Below are 18,193 nucleotides of genomic sequence, written 5' to 3' on the forward strand. Positions count from 1 at the left end.
CATGTAAAAGAATGCAAATAGATCCTTATCTATTATTCTGAACAAAACTCAAGTCCAAATGGATCAAAGACCTCAACATAAATCCAGTTACACTAAATCTGGTAGAAGAGAAAGTGGGGAATAACTTTGAAGACATTGGCACAAGAGACAACTTCCTGAACAGAAGACTAAAAGCTCAGGCACTAGGATTGAATTAATAAATGGGACCTTATGAAACTGAAAAGCTTCTGTAAGGCAAAGGACACCATCAATAGGACAAAACAGCAGCCTACAGAATGGGAAAAAATTTTCACCAACTCCATATCCAACAGAGGGCTTTTATATACAGAACTCAAGAAAGTAGATATCAATAAACCAAATAATCCAATTTAAAAAATGGGGTACAGATCTAAACAGAGAATTCACAATAGAGGAAACTCAAATGGCTAAGAAATGTTCAATATCCTTAACCATCAGGGAAATGCAAATCAAAACTACTTTGAGATTCCATCTTACACTTGTCAGAATGGCTAAGATCAAAAACACAAGTGACAGCTCATGCTGGCAAGGATGTGGAGCAAGGGAACACTCCTTCATTGCTTCTGGGAGTGTAAATTTGCAGAGCCATTTTGGAAATCAATATAGCAGTTTCTCAGAAAATTGGGCATCAGTCTACCTCAAAACCCAGCTATACCACTCCTAGGTATATACCCAGAGAATGTTCCATCCTACACCAAGGACACTTGCTCAACTATGTTCATAACAGCTTTATTTGTAATAGCCAGAAACAGGAAACAACCTAGCTGTCCCTCAACCAAAGAGTGGATAAAGAAAATATGATACATTTATACAATGGAGTATTGCTCGGTTGTTTTTAAAACTGACATCATGTAATTTGCAGACAAATGGATGGAACTAGAAAAAAAAATCATCCTGAGTGAGGTAACCCAGACCCAGAGAGACAAACATGGTATGTACTCATTTATAAGTGGGTATTAGCTATTAAGTAAAGGATAATCATGCTACAACCCACAGACCCAGAGAAGTTAAGTAACAAGGAGGCCTCAAGGGGGAGGCATGGATCTCCCTGGAAAGGGGAAACAGAATAGATTTTGCAGGTGGACTGGGGGAGGATGGGGATGGGAGAAGAAGGGATCAGGTGGAGAATGGGGATGAGAGCAGAAGGGATCAGGTCGAGGCTGGGGGAGAGATTACTGGGAGAGATGACTGGAATTGGGGGGGGGCATTTCAGGGCCAATGTGGAAACCAAGTGCATTGGAAACTCCCTGGAATCTATTAGGGTGACCCTAGTGAAGACTCCTAGTAATGGGGGATGTGGAACCTGAACTAGCCATCTTCTGTGACCAGGCAAAGCTTCCAGTGGTGGGACTGGGACCCCAATCCAGCCACAAAACCTTTAACCTACAACTTGTCCTGCTGGCAAGATATGCTGGAGTAACCATGGGACAGAACTTGTGGGAGTGGCCCATGCCTTGAGAGGTAGCCCATACCTGAGACTGTCTGGAGGGCCAGGAACCAGAGGCTGGATAGCCCAGAGACCTACAATAAAACCAAACATGACTGGAGGTGGTGGTGTTAATGAGATGATTCCTAATGTTCTGCTATACTCATAGACTGGAACCTAGCCCAGTTGTCATCAGAGAAGCTTCACCCAGCAATTGATCAGAGTAGATGCAAAGACCCACAGCCAAACATTAGGTGGAGCTCAGGAAACCCTGTGGAAGAGGAGGAGGAAGGATTGAAGGAGCCAGAGGGGCCAAGAACACAAGAACACGAGCCACAGAATAAACTAAGTAGAGATCATAGAGGCTCACAGAGACTGGAGCAACAACCAGGGAGCCTGCATGGGTCTGAGCTAGGTCCTCGTCATGTATGTTATGGTTGTGTGGCTTGGTGTTCTTGTAGGACTCCTAACAGTGGGAGTGAGAGTCTCTGACTTTTTGCCTGCTCTTGGGACCCTTTTTTCCTACTGGGTTGCCTCATCCAGCCTTGATATGAGGGGAGGTGCCTAGTCTTATTGTAACTTGTTATGCCATGTTTGGTAGATATCCCTGGGAGGCCTGCTCTTTTCTGAAGGGAAAAGGAGGAGGTGTGGATCTGGGGGAGAGAGGAGGTAGCAGGGAGGACCTGGAATAAGTGGGGAGAAGAAAGAAAAGGGACGGAGGAAGGTAAGAGGAATAAAGAAATTAAACTAAAAAGAGATGGTCAGAAGGTGCCTTAGAAGTGTCAAGTCTGTGAATAGGCACAGCCATCTTGTAGCATCCACAGCCTGCAAGTACCAGGGCCCCATAGAAACCCCCAAGGGGCCTGCACACTCCTGGCTTTAGTATGCTTTACTGTTTACTAAGGGTCTGGTACCCTTGTCCTTGGTAGATCTCAAGGTGGGAACAGCTATTTGATTTATTTTGGCCAATAAAATAGGAATGGGAATATTTTGTTATTATAACTGAATACCACAGGCCAATTATCTGTATGCATTTGTGCACACATATGTATGGAGTTGGGTGTGTGTGCCAAGGCACATGTGTGGAGGTCAATGGACAACTTACAGGAGTCAGATCTCTCCTTCTACCACATAAGTTCAGGGAATAGAACTCAGATCATTAGGTTTGGCACCAGGTTGGTTGGGGTTTTTGTTGTTGTTGTTTTGTTTTGTTTGTTTGTTTTTTTTTTTTTCCTCTCTGAGCCATCTTGCTGGCATCACACTGTTTTCCCTGAAATCACCTTAGTAAATCTGGAAGGATGCCATAGCACTGTCTCTGATATATAGCACACTGTCTCTGCCAGTTGTCCTGTTCTCTCCCCCAGCCATCCCAGCAACTGTCTCTGCTCACCTAAGAGACCCCAAATTTTTGCAGCCAGTCTGTCTCCAGTAACTGTGGCCCTGACTTCTTACAGCTGCTGAGGGACTAACCTCTCCCACAGTCCTGCTTTAGGACACAGCCCAGGAAAGAGGCAGCTCCCTTGAACAACTCTCCACCCACTTCCCCGACCTGATCTCACACTCTTTTCCCTGCCCCTCATCATCTCAGAGGTAATTTATTTTCCCAGGGCAGAAGAAAATATTGGATCTGTCTTGCTTTAAGATTCACGTTTTTTACTAGATCATTTCTTTTCCCAGTTTCCTGGCCAGGCTTCAGTGAATGGCTCTCACTGTCTTTAAAATGTGACTGAAAACACACCTCCTGCAAGGAACATTTCAGAATTGGTTGCACATGAATTGGTGCATTCGATGCTGTGGCCCCCTGAAATTCAGCTATTCAAGAGACTGTGTAAATGTCCCCTTGTCACTGAGTTCTTTTGTTGTTGTGTTCTTTGGGTTTCTAGGAGGCCTTTCAGATAGATTTTACACATGGGATTAGAAGAAAGCACTCAAGAGCTGACATACTGAGAAATATTAAAATGGTTTACCCTAGGAACAATAACAAGGTCACTGCCTTGAAACCTTCTGGGGCCAAAATTTCTGTTTCTTCAGGAGTTTGACAAATACATGGATCTCTATATCACAGGCTCCAACAAGCTTTGAGAACTAGCTTAGGTGACAGATTTTCGTTTTTGATTGCATTTTTATTGTAATCCTTGTAATGACCATATGTATTTATGGGGTACAGCATGGTGTATGTGGATGTAAAGTGTAATGAGTCCCATCAGATAGCTAGCTTTCTCATCTCTTATTACTTCTTCATGTTTGGATCTTTCAGGTCTTCTTCCCTAGTTCTTCATGAAGGATGTTGTAAGTTGTGGGCTGAAGACAGGGCTCAGTGGTTAAAGCACTTACTGTGCAAGCATGAGGACCAGAGTCTGGACATCTGGAACCCATGTAAATGCTGGGTAGTGAGTCTGGATCTGCTGAGAGATCTTGCCTCAATGAATAAGATAGAAGGCCGCTAAGGATGCTTGTGAAAAGCCATGTGAAAACCTACTATATTTTATAAGCTTTGTATGTATGTGAGTTTGATTGGAGTTACACTACACAGGGAATAATGCTCCTCCCAGAAGCTATAGGTTGCCAAATATAAAGTCCAATGCCAGGTGTGGGACATCTTCCCATTGAGTTGTTGGTCAAGATATCCTGGAGACCCGTAGATCAATACTAACTATTGCCACTGCTTTTGCTTGCCCACCAAAAGTTGATGGTAAGATACCACAAACATTGATCACAGGACATGGAAAAATCAAATTGGTACTGACCAGAAAGTGTCCTCCATGCGGGCTAGCTTTCATAGTATGGGAAGTGCTAGGCAGGCTGCTGGAAGTGAGGTAGGGAGAATCATCTATTTTCTTATCCATTTGTGAACCTGTGAACTACAGTAATGACCATGGGTGCAATAGTGGCCTGAATATTATGGGGGTAACCAACTGCTTTCTATTTGGATTTAAGGCTTGCTGCACAGGAAGAAACACATAACTATAAATTTGGCCAAGCACCCATGGTTTGCGAGTTCATAGTCCCCGGGAATGAACCTGTTACTATTTTTCTGCTAAGTGAACATAGTATCTAACTGCCCTCTAAATTTTTAGCTCTTACACTTATAAATTAGTGCAGCTCTCAGACCTCATCAGAGAAGTTTCTTTGTGTAGTAGATGGTAGTTAATGCATAAAGTCACATAAGGAGGCAAAGGCTACAACAGAGCATTTTGGTAGAGGACTGGACCTACTGCTGCCTGGGCTGCTTTGGGAGCCCAGCTGAGGAGCCCCTCCTCCCCATGCCTCATGTCTTCCTCTCCATGTTTCCCCCTTTCCAGATCCGTTCTCTATTGCATTTTTCATCAGACCCATCCCATTACCTCTCTCTGTCTTTACACTGAGCAACTTCTCTCCTCTTTTCCTAATCTCACCATATGTCATCCACAGTGGGATAAATAAGGTGCTTCATCCCATGCCATTTTAAAGAAAACATTTAAAAAATTACACTTGAGGCTATTGAACCCTGTGTACATGCTTCAAAACATCATATTGTGCATAATAAATATATACATTAAAAAACAAGTGCACACTCACCAAGGAGAACAAAAATTCACGAAGCAGACCAGTCAGAGTTAGAGTGTTAAACTGAGAAAATGACATTCTGCTGTCCAGTTTTCCTGTTAGCTGCATGCTTCACATTGCCTTCTCATGTGACGCCCTAGTTTATGATGACTTTCATGCCTTTGTCCTTCAATGTGCCATCAACTGAATCTCTCCTGAAAGGGATAAAAGGAAGGAGCATTGCCTGAAGGAATTAGTGAATGAATGAGTGAATGAAGAAAGAAAGGGGAGGAAGGAAGAAGGGAAGGAAGGAGGGAGAGAGAAAGGGAGGAAGGAAGGGAGGAGGAAGAAGGAGGGAGGGAGGGAGGGAGGGAGGTAGGTAAGAAGGGAAGGAGGGAGGGAGGAAAGATTGAACAGAATGTTCAAATAATGCTAAGGAGGGCATCAGTCAGCTTTGCCCAGATCACTCTGTATTTCAGTCTTCTCTGTCCTGGGTTCCTGTTAGTTAGGTTGCCCTCAAATCCCTTTGTCTGGTTAGGTTTCTCCTTTTCCTGAGGCTCCTGCTCATACTATGTACCAGACTTTCTTTTTGGGGGGCCAATAGCCAGCTCCAAAATCATGACACGGAGACATATTATTAGTTTTGAATGCTCCATTAGCTTAGGCTCAGTTCTGGCTAGCTCTTTTAACTTAGATTAACCTGTTTCTCTTTACCTTTTGCCTTGGGACTTTTTACCCTTTCCTTCTATATATCTTACTTTCACTCCTTCTATTGTCTGGCTGGCTGGGAGCTGCTCACCTGCCCGCCTGGCCCTGGGCGTGTCTCCTCTCTTCTCTTGTTCCTCTCTCAAGCCTAGATTTCTCCTCCTATTTATTCTCTCTGCCTGCCAGCCCCACCTACTCTTTCTCTGCCTATCTATTGGCTGTTCAGCTCTTTATTAGACCAATCAGGTGCCTTAGGCAGGCAAGGTGAAACAAAGGTAACACATCTTTACAGATTTAAACACACATCCTTACATCCTTAAACAAATGCAGCATAAACAAATGTAACACACCTTGAAGTAATATTGCACAACAATACTGAATCACTTCATGGGCATTTCTAAGACCAGAGTTGTTGACTCTCAGGATCTCTAAGGTAACTGACAGGGAAAAGGGAAGCTTATTTGAATGCAGCCCATTTCATCCTGCTCAGTGACCTCAGATTCTCCATTAGACTTTCACTGGTATTTAAAGCACATATTAGCTGAGATAAGATTTTTAAAATATTAACATCCACTGGAAATGATAACCATAGCAACACCCACCTGGACTGAGACATCAATGAAAATTTGCAGCCTCCCACCTGTGGAAGCTGAGTTTGAACTCAATTATACTCAGATTCTCATAAGCCCCAAGGACAGACAGGTCATGCTGAAGTGCAGAAGGGACTCTATGGAACGATAATGACTTAGTCCCTTCTGAAGAGCCTTGTGTTTACTCCCTTCTGCTGTCCATGGCAGACTGATGAGAGTGGACTGGGTACGAGACCACCTGAAAAGCTGCTCTCCCTCAGCTTTGCTTCCTATGGGACTGAAATAATTACAGTATATTTACAGAAATGTAAGGAAAAGAAGGAAAGAAGGAATGGCAGAGAGGAAGGGAAGGAGGGAGGGAAGGAAAAAGGTGGGGAGGTGTGGTAGTTTGAAATAAAATGGCCCCCAAAGGGAGTGGCACTATTGGGAGGTGTGGCCTTGTTGGAGGGAGTGTGTCCCTGCTTTGAGGGCTCATATATGCTCAAGCCATACCCAGTGAGAGACAACTTCCTGTTTCCTGAGAGTCAAGATGTAGGAATCTCAGCTCCATCACCAGCACCATGTCTGCCTGCATGCCATCATGTCACACCATGAGGATAATGGACTAAACCTCTGAAAATGTAAACCATCCCAATTAAATGTTTTTCCTTTATAAGAGTTGCCATGGTGATGGTGTCTCTTCACAGTAATAGAAACCCTAACTAAGACAGGAGAGGAGGGAAGAAGAAAGGAAGAGAGGAAGGGAGGGGATAATGTATAGAAGGGAGGAAGAGGGGGAGGAGGAAGGAGAAGGAGGAAAAAAGGGGGAAGAAGGAAGGAGGAGCAGGAAGAAACAGGAAGAGGCTAGTCTCAACTGGTTTGGAAACTGCTCAGAAATATTTTATTTCTGGGTCAAATAGCAGCTCTGTGATGAACAGTGGGGATCCTGGTAGCTGATTCTATTGTTGTATTGATGGACATGTAATCTGAGTTGGAAAAGAACTGGCAGTCCCTGAGCCTAACAGGGCATCTCATCCTTTGCTTCAACTCTCATGATGGAGAGGAACCTGATGCCACTTCTTGTCTGTCTTTGAAAACTGGTTTGAGAGCCTCTTCCAGGATCAGTTCTTTCCTGAGTAGTCACGATAATTTTGTTGTTTGACACTGGGATATTTGGAATTACCTCTCTTCCCTGACTCTTCTTTTCCTGATGTTCTAGAACCTTCTCCTTTCTTTAGCTGCTAATGTTCTTTCCTTGGCAGTTCGCTCTGAGACCAGCACCCCTATTTTCCAGAGTTCCGGGAAGCACCGATATTCTTGCTTCTACCAGGTAGAAGGTGAACTCTACTAGACACCCTGCATCTGGAAGACAATGTCAAGGTGAGCAAGTCCTAAGCGATGTGGGGATTTACCACTAATGAGACACTAGAGCAATGCCTAGCAAGCTTATTACTGCCTCACCAGCTTAAGTCATCTCTCCTCTGTGTCTCCTCCCAGATTCCATCAGAAGCCAAGGCTTTTCTTGGCTAGTACTGCCAAGATATTAACACTGTTTCATCTCCCCAGGAGAATGCCCAGGGCATCCTTGACCATAAGTATTTGTGAAAAATCAAGAAATGTGACTTTTGGCTTTTTGTGCCCTTAAAGGTCATCAGACATGACTCTGACAAGATCTGCCCTGGACAGTAGTGTAGGCAAGCCCTTACTTGGCTCTGAGCTCAGACCATGTGGGTTCAAGTCCAAGTGCTGACCTACAAGGCTACTAGAAATTAAACTCCTTGAGACTCTCTTACTCATAGTGCTGTAGATATCACTCTGTAAAAATAAAATGCTGATTGGCCAGTAGCCAGGTGGGAAGTATAGGCGGGACAAGAGAGAAGAGAATTTTGGGAGGTGGAAGGCTGGGGCAGAGAGATACTGCCAGCTGCCGCCATGACAAGCGAGATGTAAGGTACTGGTAAGCCACAAACTACGTGGCAACTTATAGACTAACAGAAATGGGTTAATTTAAGATATAAGAACTAGATAGCAAGAAGCCTGCCACGGCCATACAGTTTGTAAGCAAAATAAGTTTCTGTGTGTTTACTTGGTTGAGTCTGAGCATCTGGTGGGTGAGAGAGATTTGTCCTGAGATTTGTCCTGACTGTGGGCCAGGCAGGAAAACTCTAGCTACACTCATAGGTCAGATATAAGAGACTTGTATCTATGCTACAGCAGGTGATTAGTCATCTGGCTGTTTTTTATCATTGCTGCCTCCATTATCCTTGGATCATATTATAAAATAAGTTAAAGGAATAGTAATTAATCTGCACATTTAGCCCAACCAAGTATTAATGATTAAAACAATAGTTTCTCTTTTATAGAGTCGGAGCTATAGGTCACATGCCAGGCACTGTGACCGGGGCCCAGTGAGTGTCATTGTTAATTAATGTTTTTAACAACATTCTGAGGTAGGATGCAAATTATCCCCTTTCTACATAAAAGAAATCAAGAGTTGGAGTGAATAACAAACAACCCAGAGCCATTCACATACTCTTTCATTCTTTTTTATTAAATTTATTTTATTTGTGTGTGTGTGTGTTTGAGAGAGACAGAAAGAGAGAGAGAGACAGACAGACAGAAAGAGAGAGAGAGACAGAAAGAGAGAGAGACAGAAAGAGAGAGAGAGACAGAAAGAGAGAGAGACAGAAAGAGAGAGAGAGACAGACAGAAAGAGAGAGAGACAGAAAGAGAGAGAGACAGAAAGAGAGAGGAGAACAGAAAGAGAGAGAGACAGAAAGAGAGAGAGACAGAAAGAGAGAGAGAGACAGAAAGAGAGAGAGACAGAAAGAGAGAGAGACAGAAAGAGAGAGAGACAGAAAGAGAGAGAGACAGAAAGAGAGAGAGACAGAAAGAGAGAGAGACAGAAAGAGAGAGAGACAGAAAGAGAGAGAGACAGAAAGAGAGAGAGACAGAAAGAGAGAGAGAGCATAAACACATAGGTCAGAACATAACTTGTAGAGATAGTTCCCTCCTTCTACCATGAACGTCCTACGGATCAAACTTGGTTTGTCATGCTTGGAGACAGGCACTTTCACTACCCACTGAGCCATCTCATTGTTCATTGATCCTTTGTTTTGTCTTGTTTTTGGAGACATGGTCTCATGTATACCCCAGACTGTCCTCAAACTTACTATGTAACCATGAATGAGCTTGGACTTGTGATCCTCCTGCCTCTACCTCCCCAGGGCTGGCATTATAGGTGTGTGCCAGCATGCCCAGAGCTTCAGTGACCCAGGCTTCCTGCACGAGCCCGATCTCTGACTCCTTATCCTTGTTCCACTTTCCTGTGCAACAGCTTTTATGCATATCCACACCCAGTATGTGGAATGTGAACTGACACTCAGCAAGGAACAAACTGCATTTGTTTACTTAAATCAGATCCATCATTTAGGGAAAAAGTCTTCACCATTTCCCCAGCCCCTCAATCAGAGATGTATAGAAGCCTTCACCAAACAGTCACTGTGTCAGCAGAATTATGGCAGAATGAAGGTGGGCCCCTTGCCTTTCAACTCCACATTCACCATTGTGTCTCCTTGCCAGTGCCTGGCCTGAAGACTCTCAGATGTAATGCTTGTGACACCTGCCAGTTCTTCAGTTCTGCTTTGAGTTTGTTTTTCAGAGTCATTCAGGACATCATCAGTGCCAGGTCCCTGGGGACAGCTCTTTTTGTTGCTGTAATTTATTTACTTTTCTCTTTGGTGGATCTGCACATGCTTACACCCATGTGTGCCTGTATGGAAATCAGAGGAGAATATGGGATGTCATCCTCTATTGCTCTCCTCCTCACTGAGCAAGAAGCTTGCCATCATGGGCAGACTGGCTGGTCAGAGGGCTCTCAGATCCATCTTCAGTGCAGGTTACAGGTACACAGCAGTGCTTGATCTTTTACCCGGGTGCTGCAGATTCGCACCCAGATCTTCACCCTTGCAGAGCCAGCTGTCTTACCCACTGACCCATCTCCTTAGCCCCAACAACACTTTTACTGAAGTGAGATTAACAGAGAGAGAAACCATTTCCCAAGGATGGGTGTGGTGCACTGGTTTCCTTAAGGGCTTAAAACAAGGCATTTATTTTCTTACAGTTCTGGGCACAGTGGGAAGAAGCCAGCAGAATTCATATCTCCCTCATAAGCATGTGGTCACATTTCTTTTGTGTCATAGTGAAAAACTTAACAGAACTTAACAAAGGTAGATTTATGCAGCTCATTGTCCCAGAAAGTTTCATTCTTTCCTACCGTGTCCAGGTCTTTTTGTGTGTCAACAGGGTCAAGCTACAAGCAAGCTTCCTGGCTAACAAGGCAGGCCGGCAAGCAGGTATGCTGTATTCTGAGTCCCCTTAGAAAGAGGCATTGGGGCTGTCAAAGACCTACACTTTTCAGATTAGCTATTGACTCATATTGTTACCATAGTTCTTAGACCCTGCCTCACCCATCCTTGCTGCTGGACTCATCTCAACATCAGAAAATGTAAATAGAAGCAGAAACTACCTTCAGACTCCAATTTCTCTGTCCAGGGATTCATCCAGATCTTTACACTGTAAACTCTGAATGTCAGGAATGCTCCCCACACATGACCTAGGCTATGGCTTGAATCTGGCGTGCATCCTACAGACTCATTATATTTAAACACTTGGTCCCTGGCTTCTGATGCTGTTTTGAAGGCTATAGCACCAGGCTGGGGTTGGTAGTCAGCAGGGGTGGGCCTCTGGAGATTATATCCTGGCTTGAGTTCTCGGTTGCCTGGCACACACTTGTGAACAGTTTCTGTCACACACTTCTGTCTCTGTGAACTGGGGGCCCTTATGTCTGGCAGATTGTTCTTAACCTACTTTGGTCATTTTCTTTTTCAAATGAACAAAACCTCTAGAAACAGTGAGAAGTGTGGCTCTCAAGGTACTAGGGATGGAACTGTGACACATTTACCGTCTGTCACCTAGCTCAGAATGTTGAAACTGGATATGTGCAGCAGGTTCACTCTGCCTGCAGCACATAATTACAGTGGGGGTGGGGTGTAAGTGTGCCTGAAATATTTCTAAGAACTTAGATGCCTCCTAGAACTTTCTAGATGTGATTTCCTGGGAATGTCCACTTCATCTTTAAGCTTAGCCTCCCTATGATCCAAGGCTAGCTTCAAGCCCTGCATAGATAAATAAATAGCTATGCTCTCCTACCCTGTGAACCATTTGGCTGGCTATGTCTGGGAGTCTGTTGCTATCTGCTCTGGGTGTTGGTAGGCTCTGCTTGGTGTTGACCACACAGAGCTGCCCTGGGCCAGCTCTGTTCTTGCTGGGAGGTTGTGCCTGTTGGAAGCAGGCCACTGGACCACACAAGGACTGATAATAAACTGTTTTTCTCCATGCTAGTGTCTAGGCTACTACACCCACTGTGGTCTATCCCACCTTAATGACCGGATCTCGGCAGCTAATACCCCTAATCAGATACCTCTGAGCAGGCAGGAGTTTCTCTCTAGGTCTGACAAGCCCGGCTTTTAATCCTGTCACCTTACATTCTCCCTCTTGGTCCTTCCTGAACTTTCCATATATCCATTCTGGGGGAAAAATAATCCAAATAGTTTTTAGTAATTGCTTTTATTTCAGCATCCATAGTGTTTGGGGCAAGACTGCATTCTAAGCAACAGCTCCCACCCCCGAGTTTCAGCTGTCCTCTCTCAGGTAGGGTCATGATGTTAAAGGTCTACAGGCCATCAGCAAAGGAAGCATGCCACATTTTCCTTTCTAGAAGGTGTTTGTTTATGTATAGCTTTGCCACTTGAACACCCTAACAAACCTCTTCAGAAACATAGTCTGAGGCCAAGACCCCCAATCAGCAAGGAAGAGGGAAAGGCCTGTGCAGCTGGTCCTCTTGGGAGCAAAAAGCCCAGCTCTAGAGGGATGAGGCCCTGCCCTCCCTTCCTCCCTGCATGCCTCCCTCAGCCATTGCAAGGACGCTGACAGCCATAAAAAATCAGGTCTGTTAGCAACAGGGAAGATCACAGGCCTTGATTCCTGTCAGCTCCTGCAATAACAGCTACCATCTGGCTCCCCATAACAGCCCAAGGCAGGGCCTGATTTATGGGGCAGCTTGGGTCAGAGAGTGGGCCTTGTTCATTGCCCTTTCCTCACAAACACCCCAGCAGGCCAGGCCTGGGAGAGGGCCACTGCAGGTCATCAATAATCCTGGGCATCAAACAATGCGGAGGTTTATTAAGGGAGCTGAGATGGGGACTGATGCGAGCTATTCTGGTTACAGGTCCAGCTATCTCCCCCACACAGTTCAAAGTCTATGCATCCTAATGCATTTCAGCAGCCAATAAAAGTTACTGCTGCATTCCCCCCCCCCATCTCTCTCTCTTCCACAGTGTGTATAAATGATAGGACAAGAGGTGTGAAAGATACTTGGCAACTTTGAAGCCTCGATTTACCTCAGAGTAACTGATCACCAACGGAGGTCAACTGCAGCAGATGATGACAAGTCACTCATTAGGAATAAAAGTGACACTTTTGAATGCTTCTGTGGCTCTAAAGTGGTGGCTTTGTAGAGAAGCCAGACGGCATGGTCATGGCTATAAACACAGAGGCAGAGTGAGCCTGCAGGCTGGAGGGCTCTCCATGATGAACCAAAAGCTTTATCTCTGTCCTTTTCCCCAGAGGAAACATTCAACCACAACTCTCAGTTGCCAGGCCATTAAGGCCTCAGGCTGTCATTGTGCTAAATGGTATTGGCCAATTACATGAACTAATGAGGACTTAGGAAAATGGCTGTACTGTGCCATAGATACTAGCTGTATCCATGGGACCCTGGGGTTCTCAGAACTAGCACTATTCACTCCCAATAACAGTATTGCTAAGAGACGGCTCACTATGTACCTAAGAAAATGCCTTCTATACATTGTTATCTTTACCCTAGATGTGATGGCACACACTACAGACTTGGGAAGTGGAAGCACGGGATTGCAGGTTCAAGGCCAGCTGGGGCTGCATAGCTAGGTCATCTCAAAAAAAAATAGCAAGTTGGCTCTTCATATATAATGCCCTAGTTTCATTTCTGCTGCTGTGATAAAACACTCTAAAGAAAAAAAAAGCAACTTAAAGGAAAAGGGGTCCATTTCAGCTTTCAGTTCTAGGTGACACTCCATCATTGTGGGGAAGGAACTTCAAACAGCTGATCATATCACATCCACAGTCAAGAGCAGAGCAGATAGAAATGTGTACATGCTTGCTTGTTTCTCTACTTATGCTCCGCTGACTTCTCCACTCATACAGTTCAAGACCTCTGCCTAAGGAATGGTGCTGCCCATAGTGAACTGGGTCTTCCCACATCAATGAACTTAATTACAACAATTACCCAGACATGCCCAGAGGTCAACCCAACATAAATTCGTTGTGCATTTGTCAAAAACAAAACTTCTTTTCTTCTTTGAAAGGTAGTGTGACAGAAAGGAAATGGTAAACTCGGACTGGAATTGACTAATCTCAATCACCAATAGACATGTTATCAAAGATTCACAGTACACAGTGTGTGGGGTATGTGGGGGTGGGGGGCATGCATGAGTACGCCTCTGATCTGGTTTCTTCTCTCAATCTCTCCCCCCCCCCACCTTGTTTTCTGAGACAGAATCTCTCACTGAACCTACAGCTCATCTACTGAGTTAGGCTACCTGGCAGTGAGCTCCAGAGATTCACCTACGTCCCTTTCCAACACTGGGATCGCAGAGGTTCTTTACCACAGTTAGCTTCTATGTGGGTGCTACATCTCAGGCTCTCATGTTGCCAAGCAAGCCACCTCCCCAGCCTTTCCGGATTCATCTTTGCCCTTTCTGGTAGCTTCCAAACCTTGTGTGCTCATCCACTAATATTAACCTGTCTTGCAGATTAGCTTGGGCATTCTCCACTAATCTGCTTCCAGTTGCTTTCTCACTTGCCAAAACCTCATAAGAACACAGTTCTGGCTTTGCTGCTATAAGTGTACACACCTTCCCTGCCGCAGAAGTAGTTCATTTTTGCAGTTGCTTGGGGGTTTTTTGGGTGCTAGAGACTGAACCCAGGGCCTAGCACTTAAGTACTCTCCCACTTAGTTACAACCTCTGTCCTTTTTATCTTTGTATTTTGAGACAGACTCTAAGTTATTCAGACTGGCCTCACGGTCCTCCTGCTTCAGTCATCTGAATAGCTGGAGATTACAGGCCTTTGCTACCAAGCCCAACTCAAAATTAAAACTAGCATTCCCCTTTACTTCTGGGTTTCTAAGACTCTTTGCCCATGGTGTTTTACCTCATATAGGAATGAATGTACTCCCAATTTTAGATATCCTGACCACAATTCCCCATGACCCATCAAAATATTTAGGAAGCAATACATTTCCTCTTTTCAAACAGTATCTTCCAAACTATTTCTTCTATTTGAAGTTGGAGCTGAAAAAAAAAAAGTACAAGATTTTTTAATTTGTCTGAAGCCTGGAGATAGGAGTTGTTGCCTTCCCTACCCATCAGAGAAGGAGCTGTGTGTCCCCATCTCTAAGCCTCTGTGCTGAAGCACCCCCTGCACAGTTCTAGGGTGAGTACTGTGGCAGCTTGGAAAGACAATGGCTGGTTGGATGAATAAAGAAATGCAACACCTGCCCATAACACATCCACAAGATGTGTGTGGAAGGAACTTAGCATAGTGGGTTGGCACAGATCCAGCCCCAGGAGTAGATAGGACAGATTCTCATAACCAATGTCCTACTGCAGCTCTTGCCTCCTGATGGGCCGGTGAGGAAATAGCAGGCATTTGTGGCCTCAAACAATAGAGATTGTTTTGTCTTGAACAGATGTGCCCAGCCACATTTTAAAATACTCTATCGCACACCCCAGGCAATGTCTGTTTCTGAGCTCTCAATATGAATGTCTTTTCATTACACATAGTTTACATTGGCCTCAGCTTCACTCTCTTTGGCTTCAGTTGCCTTTGGTCAATTGTCATCTGAAAATATTAAATCTCTGTAATAAGATGAAAACTAAATCTGTCGCATTTCACCCTACCTGGCATGTGAATCATCCATTTATATAGCATATCCACGCTGTGTATGTTACCTGCACATTGGTTACTTAGTAATCATGGCAATTAATAGATGAATTATCAGATCATAGTTTATGTACTCAAGGAACTCTTTTTCACTTAATAATGGTAATGCTGGCAACTTGGTTGAAGTATGTTGTCCTCCTCCTCCTCCTCTTCTTCCTCTTCCTCCATCTTCATTTTGAGACAAGGTCTTTTACAACCCAGGTTGCCCTCCAACTCACAAAACAGCCAAGGATGTCTTTGAACTCTGATCCTCCTGCCTCTGCCTCTCAAGCGCTGGGGTTACAGGCTTGTAACAGCACACCTGTTTATGTGGTGCTAGGGATGGAACCCAGGGTTTTGTGCATGCTAGGCAGGCTTTCTAGGATCCAACTGAGCTACATTCCAGTGCCACAGTATGTTGTTATAATTATCTATTTTAATAATGTTGTTACATTCATACTGTAAATTAAATGTTATCATAGGTGTGGGTATATAAGAAAAAATATAGTATCTGCAGGGTTTGGTGTCTCAGGCATCTGCTGAGGATCTTGAAACAGATTCCTCTCCAGTAAGAGTACACTATAACAGTTTTGGTTTTTGTTTATTCCATTGCTGAACTGAATATTGATTCTTTCCTATGGTGAGAAAAAGTCTCTGGTTTTGTGTTGAGCTGAGCAAGGGCAAGACAACCTCTGGCTGGTGTGACTCTGGGGCTTCTCCAGCTGGGTTTCCCACACCCTCTCAGCTTCCTTCCCTTCTGGTCCAGACAGACATCAGGGCCTGTCGCCAAGGGCACACACCACTTTCTTCTTTCTCCCTTCTAGTCCCTTCTCATGTTTTCTTGGAATCTTGGAACCAGATAAGGGAACCCACGGGCAAGCAGCCCTACCCAGGTGCTGTTCACACAGAAGAGCATATGCTTGACACAGCTGTTGGCAGATGGCTCTGCTCCTGGCCAGCCCCAAGTTCAATTTATCATCCTGTAAGTAAATACCAGTAAATAAATGACAGAAGTGCTCTTCCTCCCCCAGTCACTACCTAGCCTTTCAATAATTAACTTGTTCTTTTTTTACTTCTGTAATACCAACCACAAAGTAACGACATTCTCTGATAGATGAGTTGCCCATGACTACCTTGCTGACAGGTATTTTTGCATAAAAGATGAGCTGTCCCATGGAAACTGGAAGGCAGATGTTGAAAACTGGGAACTAATGGGTCAATTTACTCCCTGCAAAATGACTTTAAAGGTTGAACACACATTGAAAAAAAGCCCAGATGTTTCACATGGAAATTTTTATCTTGGCATCCTGATAGAAGGTTATCTGGAAGTGGTGTGTTTGTAGTATGCCTGGCAATAACTGTTTAAATCATTGGTTCTTGACCTGTGGAACAACCTTTTCGCAGGGTCGCCTAAGACCATTGGAAAACACAGATATTTACGTTATGGTTCATAACAGTAGCAAAATTATAGCTATGAGGTAGCAATGGAAATAATTTTATGGTTGGGGGTCAGCACAATACCAAGAACTGTATTAAGGGGTATTAAGTGTATTAATGCTATAGCATTAGGAAGGTTGAGAACCACTGGTCTAGCTAGACATGGCCACCCCTGGATGCCTGGTCCTCACTTATTCTGGCTCCCTGGAATGAAGGCTGAATGTCATTTGCTCCCTGTCATTGTGCTTATTCTGCTGGTTTTCTTACAACAGGCAGATTGCTCTGTGTGTGTTGTGAGTTGAAGATGGCTGTACAATCCTTTACTACTTCTCTCGCTGAGAAGTAAAGTCAGCCACCCCCAGCCCTGCAATGTCAATGCCCCTTAATGTAAGATGGTGCTGATAAATTGGTTATAAAATGAGAACATAAGTTCACAGTGCATCTCAAGCCTGGTATATGACACATGCCCCTCAATACTTCTGAGGCAGGAGGATCAGGACAAGTTTGAGACCAGCCTAATCCACATAGTGAGTTCCAGGTCAATTGGGGCTGCATATCATGACCATGTGGTAAGTCCTGCCCCACCCCCAGATGTGTTTAACAGTCCTCCAATGATATAGCTTAGCTACCTCAAATATGCATTCATTTGGGCCTGCAGCTGGGCATCACAAGAATATCACATCTCATATTGCTTTCCTGGAAAAGAATTAAACTTCAATGCACAAAGTATATTTCTATTGACTTTGTATTGCGTTTGTGTAATTATAAAGTTGAAAAATCAGAAGCTAAGCATTCTAAGGCTGCCTCTGTTGGGCCATTTGACCTAGTTGGGTCTCTTGGATCATCCCCAACTCCTACCTTATGTGAACTATTTCAAGGATTTGATTTGTATCTAGCATCCTAGAATTCAGAATGCATTTTTCCATATCAACAACACTATGAATGGTATTAGAGCCTTGGGTCCTCTCAAGAAGCCCTCTTGGCTGTTATATCTGTTGAAGAAAGTTGGGCTTGAATTACATCAATGATCATTTAAATGTTGTTTTCTAGGGCTGAAGAGATGACTCTGTGAATGAGAGCACTTGTCACATAAGCATAAGGACCTGAGCTTGGATCCCACATAAGAAGCTGGATTACAGGTATGCACCTGTAACCCCAGCGCTAGAGGATGGGGGCAGGCAGATCACTAGGGCTTGCAGGCTACCAACCTTGAGTCAGTGAAGGAACCTGACTCAAGGGAATGAGCTGAACACCTGACATCTTCCTCTCACCTCTGTGAATGCACAAATATGCATACACCACACCCAGATATGACACTCCCAAACATGCATATACAAACTCACTCAAAAAATGTTATCTGATAGTTTAACTAAAGATGCTGGAAGACCCTACATCCCTAACAGTGACAACACAAATAGAGGTTCTCCGGGAA

At 44.2% G+C, this 18,193-nt stretch overlaps 1 protein-coding gene across 2 annotated transcripts in view; it reads left to right on the forward strand.

Annotated features, from left to right (window-relative positions):
• Nucleotides 1-17,896, forward strand: part of Ercc6l2 (ERCC excision repair 6 like 2) — a 166,249-nt gene extending 148,353 nt beyond the window's left edge. The window contains exons 19-21 of one of the 2 annotated variants that reach the window (XR_004945064.1): nucleotides 7,506-7,623; nucleotides 16,149-16,306; nucleotides 17,812-17,896. The gene's annotated coding sequence lies outside the window, so the exon portion shown is untranslated. The remainder of the gene's footprint in view (nucleotides 1-7,505; nucleotides 7,624-16,148; nucleotides 16,307-17,811) is intronic. The other variant, XR_004945065.1, reaches the window with a different exon arrangement.
• Nucleotides 17,897-18,193: the final 297 nt, after the last annotated feature.

The sequence above is a fragment of the Onychomys torridus genome, chromosome 5, assembly GCF_903995425.1.
Source record: "Onychomys torridus chromosome 5, mOncTor1.1, whole genome shotgun sequence".
NCBI lineage: Eukaryota > Metazoa > Chordata > Mammalia > Rodentia > Cricetidae > Onychomys > Onychomys torridus.